Source organism: Podarcis pityusensis (genome assembly GCF_964106645.2).
Source record: "Podarcis pityusensis genome assembly, chromosome: 7".
Taxonomy (NCBI): domain Eukaryota; kingdom Metazoa; phylum Chordata; class Lepidosauria; order Squamata; family Lacertidae; genus Podarcis; species Podarcis pityusensis.
The window spans coordinates 50,913,156-50,925,657 of NC_138031.1; the positions used below are offsets into that span (position 1 = coordinate 50,913,156).

Below are 12,502 nucleotides of genomic sequence, written 5' to 3' on the forward strand. Positions count from 1 at the left end.
AGCTAATAAACCATTTTAATAAATAATTATTTCATTTTTCTGATGACTGTTTTTTACTTTTATTTATTTATTGAATTTATATACCACCCTATACTTGGAGGCCTCAGGACGGTTCACATAAAAAGATCACAGTATATAAAGTAAAAATAAAAGCAATAACCCAATCATACCCCTCCCTCCAAAAGAGCCACATTTTAAAAGGGTATGGGATGTTGATCAGGTCAACCAAAGGCCTGGTTAAAAAGGAACATTTTTGCCTGCCGCCTAAAGGTGTATAATGAATAGTAAATGAATTTATTAATAGCAACTAATAAAACAGATACCTTAAAAAGCAATAAAATGGTAAAAGGCACAGGGGAAGAGGATTGTTTTGGATCAGAATAACTGACCATTGGCAGTAGAAATCCGTGTTGGCTATTCCACACTCTTCCTGTTGCTCTGTCAAAGTAGGTGTCAGGAGCAGGTCAGTAATAACTCACAAAGTGTCAATGAAATTAACTCTTTATTCAAAGAAACAGAACAGTTCAAGCCTAGTGAGCACAGCAACACTTCCCAGTAGGTGTTGCTTCAATGACGCAGTTGCGAGCACTGAAGATCCTTTGTGGGTTCTGGGAGACCTGGGAGACCTGGGAGGGGAGCTGGTCACAGCAAGAAGATCCTGCCTCATCTTTGCCTCTTGGCCCCTCTCCTCTCATGCCTTTGATTCTGGACTGCTCTCTGCCACAGCCTCTTCCTGCTCACTAAACCCTGTTGCCCTTTCAGCTTTGAACACCTCTTCCTCCCAGTCTGCTCCCTCTTCTCCATCTGACCACTCACCCACCACATAGCCCCTGGCTCTGAGCTTTCTTCCCCTGGGGGTTCCCACCACTGCCTCTCACAATTCCTCATCCTGCCTGTCCATTACATCCACTGCACCAGAAAAAAACAGTATTTTCCTAGTGACAGAGTATTTTTCTGATGTGTACTGAGAAAATGTGCCTTCAACAACAACAAGAAAATTCTGCCATTCTGAGCAGCTTCCAATGAAAGATTGAAAATACATTAAAATACCAGTCATTAAAAACTTCCCTAAACAGTTGCATTAAAAATGTTTCTGGAAAGGTTCTAAGGTTGCTTGGTACTACAGTACTGACTTGCTGTCAGTACCTCCTAAATAGCTTTTAATTTATTATCGGTCAAAGCCTGTTGGGCATTCTTTAGTAAAAATAATAGGGGAAAGTGTTTATGGAAAAGAGTGTTGGTTTTTAATGTTGATGCCACCAACTGACGTTTGAGCAAATCTGTCTTGCCCAACCTTAACCTCTGTGGAAGATGGATAGCAACACCTTGTTCCATTGACAACCATTAAAGCAGTACATTAGATGTACAGTAATGCACATTAAAGGAGTAGCATAACCCAGGTGGTCTTACTCTAAGCAATTGCAGGGCAGGGGGGAAATGACAATAGTGTTCAGAAACAAGTCAAGTCCAGAAATCAGATTAACCAGTTTATTTAGGGAAGTGAGAAAGTCAGTACATAGGTACATTCTAAAGGAAAGTAAAACACTAAACCAAACTGTCATTGCAAAACTTGTAGTTACCTCTGCTGTTGGTAGTAGGCCCTGGAGTTGGTTGTAGGGTGAGAGACAAAGGGCTACAACTACCATATAGCCCGGTGGCCCTACCCCCAATTAAAAAGAAACTACAGCAACTTGACTTCTCTAACACAGCTTCTTGTGCAAGAGGACCGTGTTCAGGCCTAGCCCTAGCTATTCCACCCCCTGAAGGGATCCCTCTATACTGCTTCACAATTTCTTCGGAGGCTAAGCGAAGGGCCTTTACCTGTGCCCGTCTCAACTGTTTTCCTACAGCAGTTCTGTCGGGTCGTTATTCCAGAGTTCCCATCGCAAACAGAACATGCTCCTGTAATGACACGGCCCTGGAGACTATGGAACATGTAATGCTCTTCTGTCCCAACTGGACAGATGAAAGATCTCGGTTTTTAACTCCCCTCGTGAATAAGTTCCATCTCCCAATCCAGCCTTGGATAGTGTCCCTCTTTTTGCAGGATTCTGATTGTTGGATTACCGGGATGACAGCTAACTTCCTGCTTAGTGTGATGAAGAGGAAAGCGGCACTAACTTCTTCCTTAACACCACAGCTGCAGTCGATACGCCGCACAACCGAACGAAGTTCCAAGTAGCCTTATTGTACAAGGACAATCGAGTTAGGACTAATCTGAGGAGCTGAAGGACCCTTCAACGGTCCTCCTCCAGCCTCAGCAGTTTTTGTTTTTTTTTCTCTTTCTTTAAGTATTCGCCCAGGACGATATCTACCTCTACCTCCCCACCCCCATTTTATGTTGTTATTTCAATGTATATCATGCTATGGCCACACGGCTAATGCAATAAATCTATTATGAAACTACCATATCTATATTGCCTTTTGCGCCCAGGTGGCTTTGAATGACAGGTTGCTAGGCCCAGCCAATTATAGAACATACTTCAAGAAAATGAACATAACACCTTTGGGAAGTTGGAAGTGAGGAGATTTCACCCCTCCCATACCCAAGAATCTCCTGATGATCTCCTGATGGTCTCTGCTGACTCTCCAGAGAGAAGGAGGCGTGTCCTGCCTATCTACTTATTCTGCCCAGCAACATATCTGTGTGTGTGTGTGTGTGAGAGAGTGTCAGTCAGTCAGTGTATCGGAGAGAGTGAGAGTGTTAGAGATCCTAGAGATAAGATTGCTGCTAAGAGCAGCTGCAGACTCTTAGTGTAGCATTGATTTATGCTTAGAATATTCAGCTCTGTATATAGTTTTGTATCATAGTTGTAGTTACAGAATAAAAGGAAGATATTCTACAGAGCTGCTCTCCGAGTGGTTTATACTCTGCAAGACTCTGCAAAACTCTGCTGCGCAACGACTGTATTACTGAGACAGTGAATCCGGTGCTCTCAGCTCTAAGCTGTGAGTCCACAGCACTGTGACCTGTTCCTGTGAGAAAGGAGGTCTCTGGCGGTGCTACCCAGCTCGCCTAGCCCAGTCGGGGTTGAGGTGCATGAGTCCAGTTGGCGCACTGGCTCTAGGGCGATGCTGACATCGGTTATGGGCCCAGTCGTTGTCCCAGTCGTTGTTCCAGTCGTCTGACCTGGCGTTGTTCCAGTCATCCCAGGCGTCCCAGTCGCCAGAGGTTTCTGTTGCTGATTGCCGGACGGTGGAACGGACGCTGCATGCTGGACTGATTTGCGGTGCCCAGAAGCAGAGCTGTTTTGGAGCAGAGTGTTCAAGCTGCCGCTGTTGCTCTTGCTGCTGCTTGATTTATGGAGGTATGTTGCTGACTGCCAAAGGAAGAAGATAGCATCCCTGTTTGCCTGTTAATTGCGCTCTGAGTGGGAGAGAGAGTGGCTGAGGGAGTCAAGGCTTTATCTGTGTTGCACGAGGGAAGTGTCTTGCTCTAAGTAATAGCAGACACGGCCTGTGCACATTCTGGCCAGATGGCTCTGTCCTTTCCTCTCCTCACGCCTGAAACCTATGCAGTTTGGCAAGTAAAGATGAAAGCGCTTTTACAGAGGGAAAAGCTATTTCACACGATAGAAGATGACCCTCCAGATAAGGATGATGATGATTGGGCTGAGTGGCATGCTGCAGATATGAAAGCCCGAGGGACAATTATTTTGAGTGTTTCAGACCACTTGCTGGTGAACTTAGAGGGTCAAGAGACTGCACAAGTTGAGAGATATGCATCTTAGACAAAATGCTGGTTCCAGTGTGATTTTCTTTAAGAAGCTGTGCAGGCTGCAGTTGGAGAAAGGTGGTGATTTGCCTAGCCATCTATCTCAATTAAAGCGTCTCAGACAGGACCTTGTTCAGCGAGACCTGGCTATTTCAGAGGCTGTGTTTGCAATGCTGATGATCAATAGCCTAGATGAGTCTTATGATGGAGTGGCTGCCCAGATTTCCACAATGCCTTCTGACCGGCTAACAGAAGATTATGTGTCTAGTGTGCTCTTGAATGAGTGGGATCGCAGACAGGCTGTTAAAGAAAGCCGGGACTGTGCTGTTAAAAATATGCTTGAAAATGTGCCTGAGTCTTCAGCAGGGGAAAGTGAAAGTGAAACTGCTGCTGTTAAAGCTTTGAAATTGAAGCGGTGCTTTTCGTGTGGAGCACAAGGCCATTTGAGTTTCCAGTGTAAGAAGTCTTCAAAGAAGAAGGGAAACTTCAGAGGCAGAGGGGGAGGAGGACGAAATCCCCATGCACCTGCTACTTCAAAGGCCTTGATCTCTCGCTGTTCCAGTCAACGTGGGCGGAGTTTCTTCGTGGTCGACTCTGGCTGTTCAAACCACGTGGCCAAAGATAAGAATCTCTTTGTTCAGCTTGAGAAGCAAGAGAAAGAAATTCATCAAGCAGATGGGACAGTTCTCACGAGTATGGCTCAGGGAACTGTGTTCTTAAAGAGCCTGAATGCAACTATTAAGAATGTCCTGTATGCGCCTGATATTCAGGACAATTTGTTGAGTGTTTCCCAGCTTGATCGTCAAGGGTTTAAGGTGGTGTTTGCTAAATCTCGCTGTGAAATTCTTAGAGATGGCAAGCTCATTCTGTATGCAAAATGTGTAAATGGATTGTACCAATTGCCTTTTGTTTCAGGTACAGGCACTGCAGAAGCTACTGAGAAAAAGTGTTGCAATTTGTCTGTAGATAAGAATGAGAAGTTGCATGACCAATGTATTCATTATTACCATCGCGTTTATGGTCATTTGAATTTCCAGGCTGTGGCAAAAATGCCTGATATGGTTCAGGGTATGAAGTTGAAAGAATGTCCCTACCACATGAAATGTGTTTCTTGTGCAGAGAGTAAGGCAAGGCAAGCTCCCAAAGGTACAGAGTCTGGGAGAGAGGCCAAGAAACCATATGAAGTCATTCATGCAGACTTAGTGGGGCCTCTAGCGCTCTCTAGAGGCAATTCAAGGTTTTTCATGGTTCTGATAGACTCCTATTCGAAATATGTTTGGGTCTATATGCTGCAGAAAAAGGCTGAAGCCTTTACCAAGTTTCGCCAGTTTTGTAAATGGCTCAGAAATGTACATAATGAGAATGTACGTTTTCTTTTCACAGACAAGGGTGGAGAGTTTTGTTCAGAAGAGTTTGAGAGTTTTCTTTCTGAACAGGGCATTGAGCATAGGACAGCCACGCCCAGATCACCCTGGCAGAATGGTTTATGTGAGAGAGTAAACCAGACTCTGCAGCAAGGAATCAGAACGCTGTTACATGATTCAGGGCTGCCCAATCCTTTTTGGGCTGAAGCTCTTTCGTTTTTCTGTCATGTGTATAACAGGAGATACCAGTCTAGTGTAAATTGCACCCCATATGAGATGCTTCACGGAAGAAAGCCATGTGTAAAGCATTTTAAAATTTTTGGTTCGGAGGTTTGGGTGCACACCTCACAGGGTGACAAACTGAGCAAGCGTGGAGAACATGGTGTTTTCCTAGGATATGAGAAAGGGTCTTATCGTGTTCTGATCACAGACACGAAAACCATAAGGCTGACCAGGAGTATTGATGACAATCCACAATGGGACAGAGTTGGCGTTTTTCAGTGCCATCCCATTTGTGATGATGGTGCAAAAGGGGCAAAGAAAGTTAAGAGGGAGGCAAGTGTTGTTGGTGATGATAATCCTGATGCCAATGTAGTTCCAGATGATGGCACAGATTATCAGAGCCCAAAAGCCTCAGGTGAGTCTGACGCTGACTCAGACTTAGCAGCATCATATACTTTAGCTCCCCATTCTCCCAAAGAGGAGGAAGCACCAGAACAAGAGGATCAAAGAGTTTTGCGCAGATCCGAGAGAACAACCAAGGGTGTACCACCGAAAAGGTTTTCTGAAGAGTTTGCAAAGACTGCGGTCACGAGAAACTCTGGTGGGGTTTTTAAACCAGGCATGAAGTGTGCTGAGAGTAATAGCACAGAACGCTGCATTTATTTCCTTACCTGATATTTGAAGGAAAGCGTGTATTTGAGTTCTGAAAGATTGTTCAAATCTGCCTAATTAGAGATGTCAATTTGCATTTGAGAGGAAGAAATGTGTGTGAAGATTTTTCCAGAAGCTGCTTATTCATTTGTATTGTCACAATGTGTAGTGTGTGTAAGTTGCAGTTATGTTAAAGGTTCTTGAATGGTCGGATGAAATGGGGGAGGATGAGGAGATTTCACCCCTCCCATACCCAAGAATCTCCTGATGATCTCCTGATGGTCTCTGCTGACTCTCCAGAGAGAAGGAGGCGTGTCCTGCCTATCTACTTATTCTGCCCAGCAACATATCTGTGTGTGTGTGTGAGAGAGAGTCAGTCAGTCAGTGTATCGGAGAGAGTGAGAGTGTTAGAGATCCTAGAGATAAGATTGCTGCTAAGAGCAGCTGCAGACTCTCAGTGTAGCATTGATTTATGCTTAGAATATTCAGCTCTGTATATAGTTTTGTATCATAGTTGTAGTTACAGAATAAAAGGAAGATATTCTACAGAGCTGCTCTCCGAGTGGTTTATACTCTGCAAGACTCTGCAAAACTCTGCTGCGCAACGACTGTATTACTGAGACAGTGAATCCGGTGCTCTCAGCTCTAAGCTGTGAGTCCACAGCACTGTGACCTGTTCCTGTGAGAAAGGAGGTCTCTGGCGGTGCTACCCAGCTCGCCTAGCCCAGTCGGGGTTGAGGTGCATGAGTCCAGTTGGCGCACTGGCTCTAGGGCGATGCTGACAGGAAGATGGGGCTGTCAAAGCGTTCACTACTTCCAAAAATTATATAACTTCTTTGCTAGACAGCAGACTTTGGGTTGTGTATTCAGACTTGGTTGATGGAGGGGAGACATGACCTCCATGCTTGAACATGATGGAGCCTAAGAGAATTCAGATACCTTAAAGGGATATGCAAACGCAGGGCATACTTTCATGACAACGAAAAGATAATAAGCACACTTTACACCCGTAAGTGGATAGTTTTCTTTTTTCTTTTTTAAGTGTCAAATTTAACAAAGCAGAAAAAAACATAGATTTTTTTTTTTTTAAAGGGCAGAAAAAGACACACAATAGCTATACACGCTGTTGGCTCATATTGTGAATACAATAGCCATTATTACTTTCCTCTAAAATTAAAGAATAAAGGTCAATATAAGCCATCCAGATGACCAAATAGGTACCTACATGAAATTGGTGTTTATAGATACAAATGTAGCCAGGGCAGTGAGGTCTGCAGACCATTGCAAAATGGATAGTGAGTTTTTACCCTTTTCAGGCTTGAAGTATAAGTCTCTTGGCAACCATAAGGGTTGCAGCACCCCTTTTGTTTTAACCCCCATGATACAGGAATATAATGTAAAAGTACATGAACATCTGCAAATGTATTTAATTTGGGCAGTACAAAATTTATACAGATAACAACTTCAGATCAAAAATACTATATCACCGGACATGCCCACATCTTATTTTGCAACAAGGCCTTTCAAGCATTATATCGCCAGCATCAATGTGTATTTGACACTACCTTCCTGTACAAATGTTATTGAGTCCAATATACCCCAAATAACATTTTTTGTAGGATAAGTTTCAAATATAAAACATTACTTATAGATTCTAAAGCAATTTTCCATTGTTTAGGTTGTATGGCACATTCTAATTCCCTGTTCTACAACTCTTTTAAGTTATTGAACATCAACTTTCCAAAAGTCCCATAAGCCTTTATAGGCAGCAGTTGTGGATTTAGCTTTCCGAGAAAATTAATTTATTCCCTCCAATAATTTAGGAAATGCCAAAGCACTCGATGCAGACAGTGCATAAACAGACTCCAACATGTATTGTATTTGCAGATGTTGCCATTCTGCACTCACTGGTAAATGATATTTAAACCACAATATGGAAAACGACAACAAGTCTTCATCTGAACTTATCAGCTGATCTAACATCTAAATCCCACAATAGACCCATTTTTTCCGCAAAAAAACCCTGCCTCTCTTACCTTCAGATCTTGACAACCCCATAAAGTTTATTTGGCATAAGCATATGGGTCAAATTGTATATGACTATACACCATGTCTCTCTAGTTGCTAAAATTGTAAGTGTTATGGGTCCTTTCCTTTTTTTATACTTTGCCCCAAAGCTAACTATTCTAGAGTGTATAAATACGGTAAATTACACATGGTGGGGTATTATTATTAATAGCAAATTGTATTCATGTGGGATAGAATTATATGTCCATAGTCTTCTTTGTATTAGGAAAGATATTTAGTCTCCATGCTAAGATGTTATGAAACAAAGTGAATTTTGGAAAAGTTTCAGGCTAGAGTATATTTCTTGACTGTTATCTAGAAAAATTGCAGCTGACTTATTGCTTTCTTCATTAGGCTGTTAAAGCTTTCATATTGGGAGTTATTATTTTTCCTGTGACTGAAAGTTTCCTTCAGCTCTAAATATGGTGATTTTTTTGGCATTATGGAGTGTTTGGTTGATTTTTGTGGATTTTATTATACAACTAAGTCAAAATGGAAGAAGTATACCTTTGTCTGGGCCTTCAGGCTACCTAGAAACTGAATTCAGTTTACTCATGCTTGCTTCAGAACTTACTTTTTTAAAGCATCATTATAATGGAAGGAATTTTTTCCCCTGGTGGAGCACTTTCCAGGTTAATTTCTTTGGGCAAGTGTGTTTTTGTGAAGGATATTATAGATGGATGCAGGCTTAGTTGGTTAAAGAAAATCTCAGTTGAAGTCCTTTTGTACTTAGTAGGATTTATTTCTGAATCAACATGCATCGGATTGTACAGTTGGGGAGGAAATACATACACATGTTTATAGATAGAAAGTACACATATAATTTCTGTTATATAACAAAGATTAATGCAGTAGGTGACTGCCTGTGACAATGATTGAATGCATTTCCCATTCTCTTCAGTGGAAGAGTCTTGCACATATCAGTCTTGTTTTGGAGATTGCCAATTCCAAATTGTAAAAAAAGCATTGTCTGTCTCAGTTCTGTGAGCCTTGGTGCCAGGAACACCCTGCAGCCGATTGCGTCTACAGTTCTTTCAACTCTGTTTGCTTGTTTGGATAATGTTCTACATTTGCACTTCTTTATTTAGCGCCCAGACAGAAGATGTTGACTACTGGGACAGTGTAAATAAATCAAATTAATTCTTGCAGCATGGTTTGATTTGCAGGAGCAAACCAGAACTCACTTTGCCTAGTAATGCATATGACAGTGTAGGGGCTTTCTCCCTAGATTCTTTTGGCTCCTGAGCAGCTGCTGGCCACAGCAGATGGACTTTTGCAGCACTAGCTGATCTAACCTTCCAGGAAGATGTGAATTTCTATGAGCATTTCCTCAATACATTTGCAGTCATGGTCTGCTCATTAAGCTGTTCTGTGAATGATTAAGCATTTTATAAATGAGTTCTATTTTTTTGCAACAGCTCAACTGTGCTCAGATGGTAAAAATATCTTCTGGAGTGGCAGACTTTAGGAAAGCTACATGCTGATGTGCACTTGTTTCTATGATTTTGTTGACTTAATCAGTGCCTGCAGTATTCTATCGAACTAATTTGGTGTTGAACTGACATAAAAAGCCAGCTTACTTCTCTAGGTCAGTATTCTGTGGCTAGAACCAGGAACCACATGGTGTGATCAAGCCTCAAAGCCCTCTAAAATATTGTTGCTATGATGTCTTGGCCTGAATATGCAGGTAGAAAAGAATGCCTATTTCAGTAGGTCTGTAGGTGGCCAGCCACACCTGATTTTAGGCCCAGAGAATATAATTATTCTTATATCTGACTGGGTTGCCCCTGCCACTCTAGGCGGCTTCCAGCAAAATATAAATGGACAAAACAAAACATTGAAAGCTTCCTGAAACAGGGCTGCCTTCAGGTGTCTACGAAAGGTCTTATAATTGTTCAGCTCTTTGATATTTGATGGGAGGGCATTCCATAAATGGGTGCAGTTACTGAGTGCAGTTGGGTGGGTGCAGTTACTGAGAAGGCCCTCTGCCTGGTTTCCTGTAACTTCATTTCTCACAATGAGGGAACCGCCAGAAGGCCCTCAGCGCTGGACCTCACCGAATGATGGGGGTGGAGAAGCTCCTGCAGGTATACAGTGCCGAAGCCATTTAGAGCTTTAAAGGTCAACACGAACACTTAGACTTGTGTTCAGAAATGTACAGGGAGCCAATACAGATCTTTTAGGACCAGTGTTATACAGTGGTACCTTGGGTTGCAGACGCTTCAGGTTACAGATGCTTCAGGTTACAGACTCCGCTAACCCAGAAATAGTACCTTGGGTTAAGAACTTTGCTTCAGGATGAGAACAGAAATCGCACAGCAGCGGCGTGGCAGCAGCGGGAGGCCCCATTAGTTAAAGTGGTACCTCAGGTTAAGAACAGTTTCAGGTTAAGAACGGATCTCCGAAATGAATTAAGTTATTTACCTGAGGTACCACTGTATGGTCTCAGCGGCTGCTCCCAGTCACCAGTCTAGCAGCCACATTCTGGATTACTTGTTTCTGAGTCACCTTCAAAAGTAGTCCCATGTAAAGCGCATTGCAGTAATCCAAATGGCAAATAACCAGATGATGTACCATTCTAGTGAGACAGCGGGCAGGAAGGCAAGATGTCAGCTGGCGTACCAGATGGAACTGGTAAACAGCCACCCTGGATACAGAGTTGACCAGTGCCTTCATGGACGTCTGTGAGTCCAGAAGCTAGAAAGTGGGGAAATGCAGGAAGTAGGATCCTGTCTGCTATACTGACCAGGAAATAACACAAAGACAGGTTCCTCATATTTATATTACATATAGTCAGTCCAGGGGCTTCATATACTGCTTGCCAGTCAAAGAGGTGATAATACCTAGTTGACAGAGCGATGCCTGCTGTGTTTGAAGCTCTTGCTTTCTGCTTCCAGTTTCTTCACATTCTTCACTATTAGAGATATGGTTGCCCCTAAACCTGAGATGGGGAACATCTGTTGCCCCAGATGTTGTTGGGATTCCATATCTCCTCAGCCAGCACCAGATCCACCACATGTGTACACCAGGCTGGTGACGGTTCTTTGTAAACATGATAGCCCTTTCAGACTGGGGGTGAGCAAACAATGGAGTTAAAGTATAGTGCCTTGGGGAAGGTATTTGCAGTTTTCTGCATAATGCATTTAAGCATGTTTCTTATTTGTTATGCACAGTCTGCACATGTTCTCTCAGAGTAGTACACCTATTGTAAGGATGTCACACTTTCCCAGGACTCATAACACAATATTTTCCTACCTGGTTAAAATAAGATGCCTCCTTCAAATAGCAAATTCACTTGCTGTTGTAATTGGTGTGTGGAATGTACTGATTCGCAGAAGTCCTGCCAAAGATGCTTTGGGACATTCCAGGAATCAAGAGTTGAAATCAGACTTTGGTTTTACAAATAATGAAAGGGAAATAAATAACACTCAGCCAGCAACACCCTGGAATGCCACTTAAAAAAACACAACTGAATCTGACCGGGTCATAAAAACCTTTAGACCATGAGCTCTGAAGCTGTGTCACCGTCATCAGCCTTTTAAATCAACAGCAAAAGTGGGTGGATCCAGCCCACATTCAAGGGTGCTTCTATGCCACTATGTAATACGAGACAGAACGCAATTGGTGGCTTCTGGAAAAGAGGCCTGTGCAGCTTGTTTTCCGACATGGGAAGGCCTCTTGTCCTTAAGTATTTTTCCCTTTCTGGAAATAGACTATCCCTAGCTTCAGACTCAAATTGTGAGCGGAGAGAATGAGGGAGGGAGGGAGATTGCTTTATGGGAATCATGCTTTCCTCTTGAAAATTTAAACACTAAAGAATGGTTTTCTAATACAGTAATATTTTGAAGGCGGGGGTGGGGGTGGGGATCAGTTTCCCCTGGCTAAACTGAAAAGAAAGCACATATTCCAGAAAAGGCAAAGCAGACACTCATTACAGACCTACAGTAGGTGGAAGAAAAAAGGAAAACAGCAGAAGCAACACTGTTATTCTGACTAGAGTATCAGACTTAAGGTGGAGACTGGTTTGGGGCCCACCTCAGCTGGATCCCCATTGCAACCTGCTTACATTCTCCAAGATAAAGAGATGACTACCATTGAGTCCTAAATGGCAAAATAACTAGCTGCTTTTAAAACTACAAAGGAAAAGGGGGGGAAGGGGATACCTGTTTGTGCACACACAGTGGGGGCTGCACCACAGGAGAGAGGAGAAGACATGGAAATGGGAGTGACCCGTATGTAAGGGGGAGAATGGCAGGGGCTGGTGAGCATGGCGAGCAGGGACACAGCCCCCGGTTAAAATATAACGTTTTAAAAACCAACACAAATGCAAGGTAATATTTTTGCTGAACAATAATTTCAGCAACTTGGGTTTTAAGAAAAACAAAAGTTGTTCCTAGCCTGCTATATGCGCTTTCTCTGAGGTTTTACCTCAAAAGGGCAAAAATAGGTGGTACATAGTGTCATATTTTGTAAGAGAGTTTTA

The 12,502-nt window shown here is 42.8% G+C and overlaps 1 protein-coding gene and 1 long non-coding RNA gene across 2 annotated transcripts in view; one reads left to right on the forward strand and one right to left on the reverse strand.

Annotated features, from left to right (window-relative positions):
* Positions 1-12,502, forward strand: part of LDLRAD4 (low density lipoprotein receptor class A domain containing 4) — a 287,894-nt gene that overhangs the window by 99,584 nt on the left and 175,808 nt on the right. The window lies entirely within an intron of this gene.
* Positions 1-12,502, reverse strand: part of LOC308481698 — a 45,039-nt gene that overhangs the window by 31,809 nt on the left and 728 nt on the right. The window lies entirely within an intron of this gene.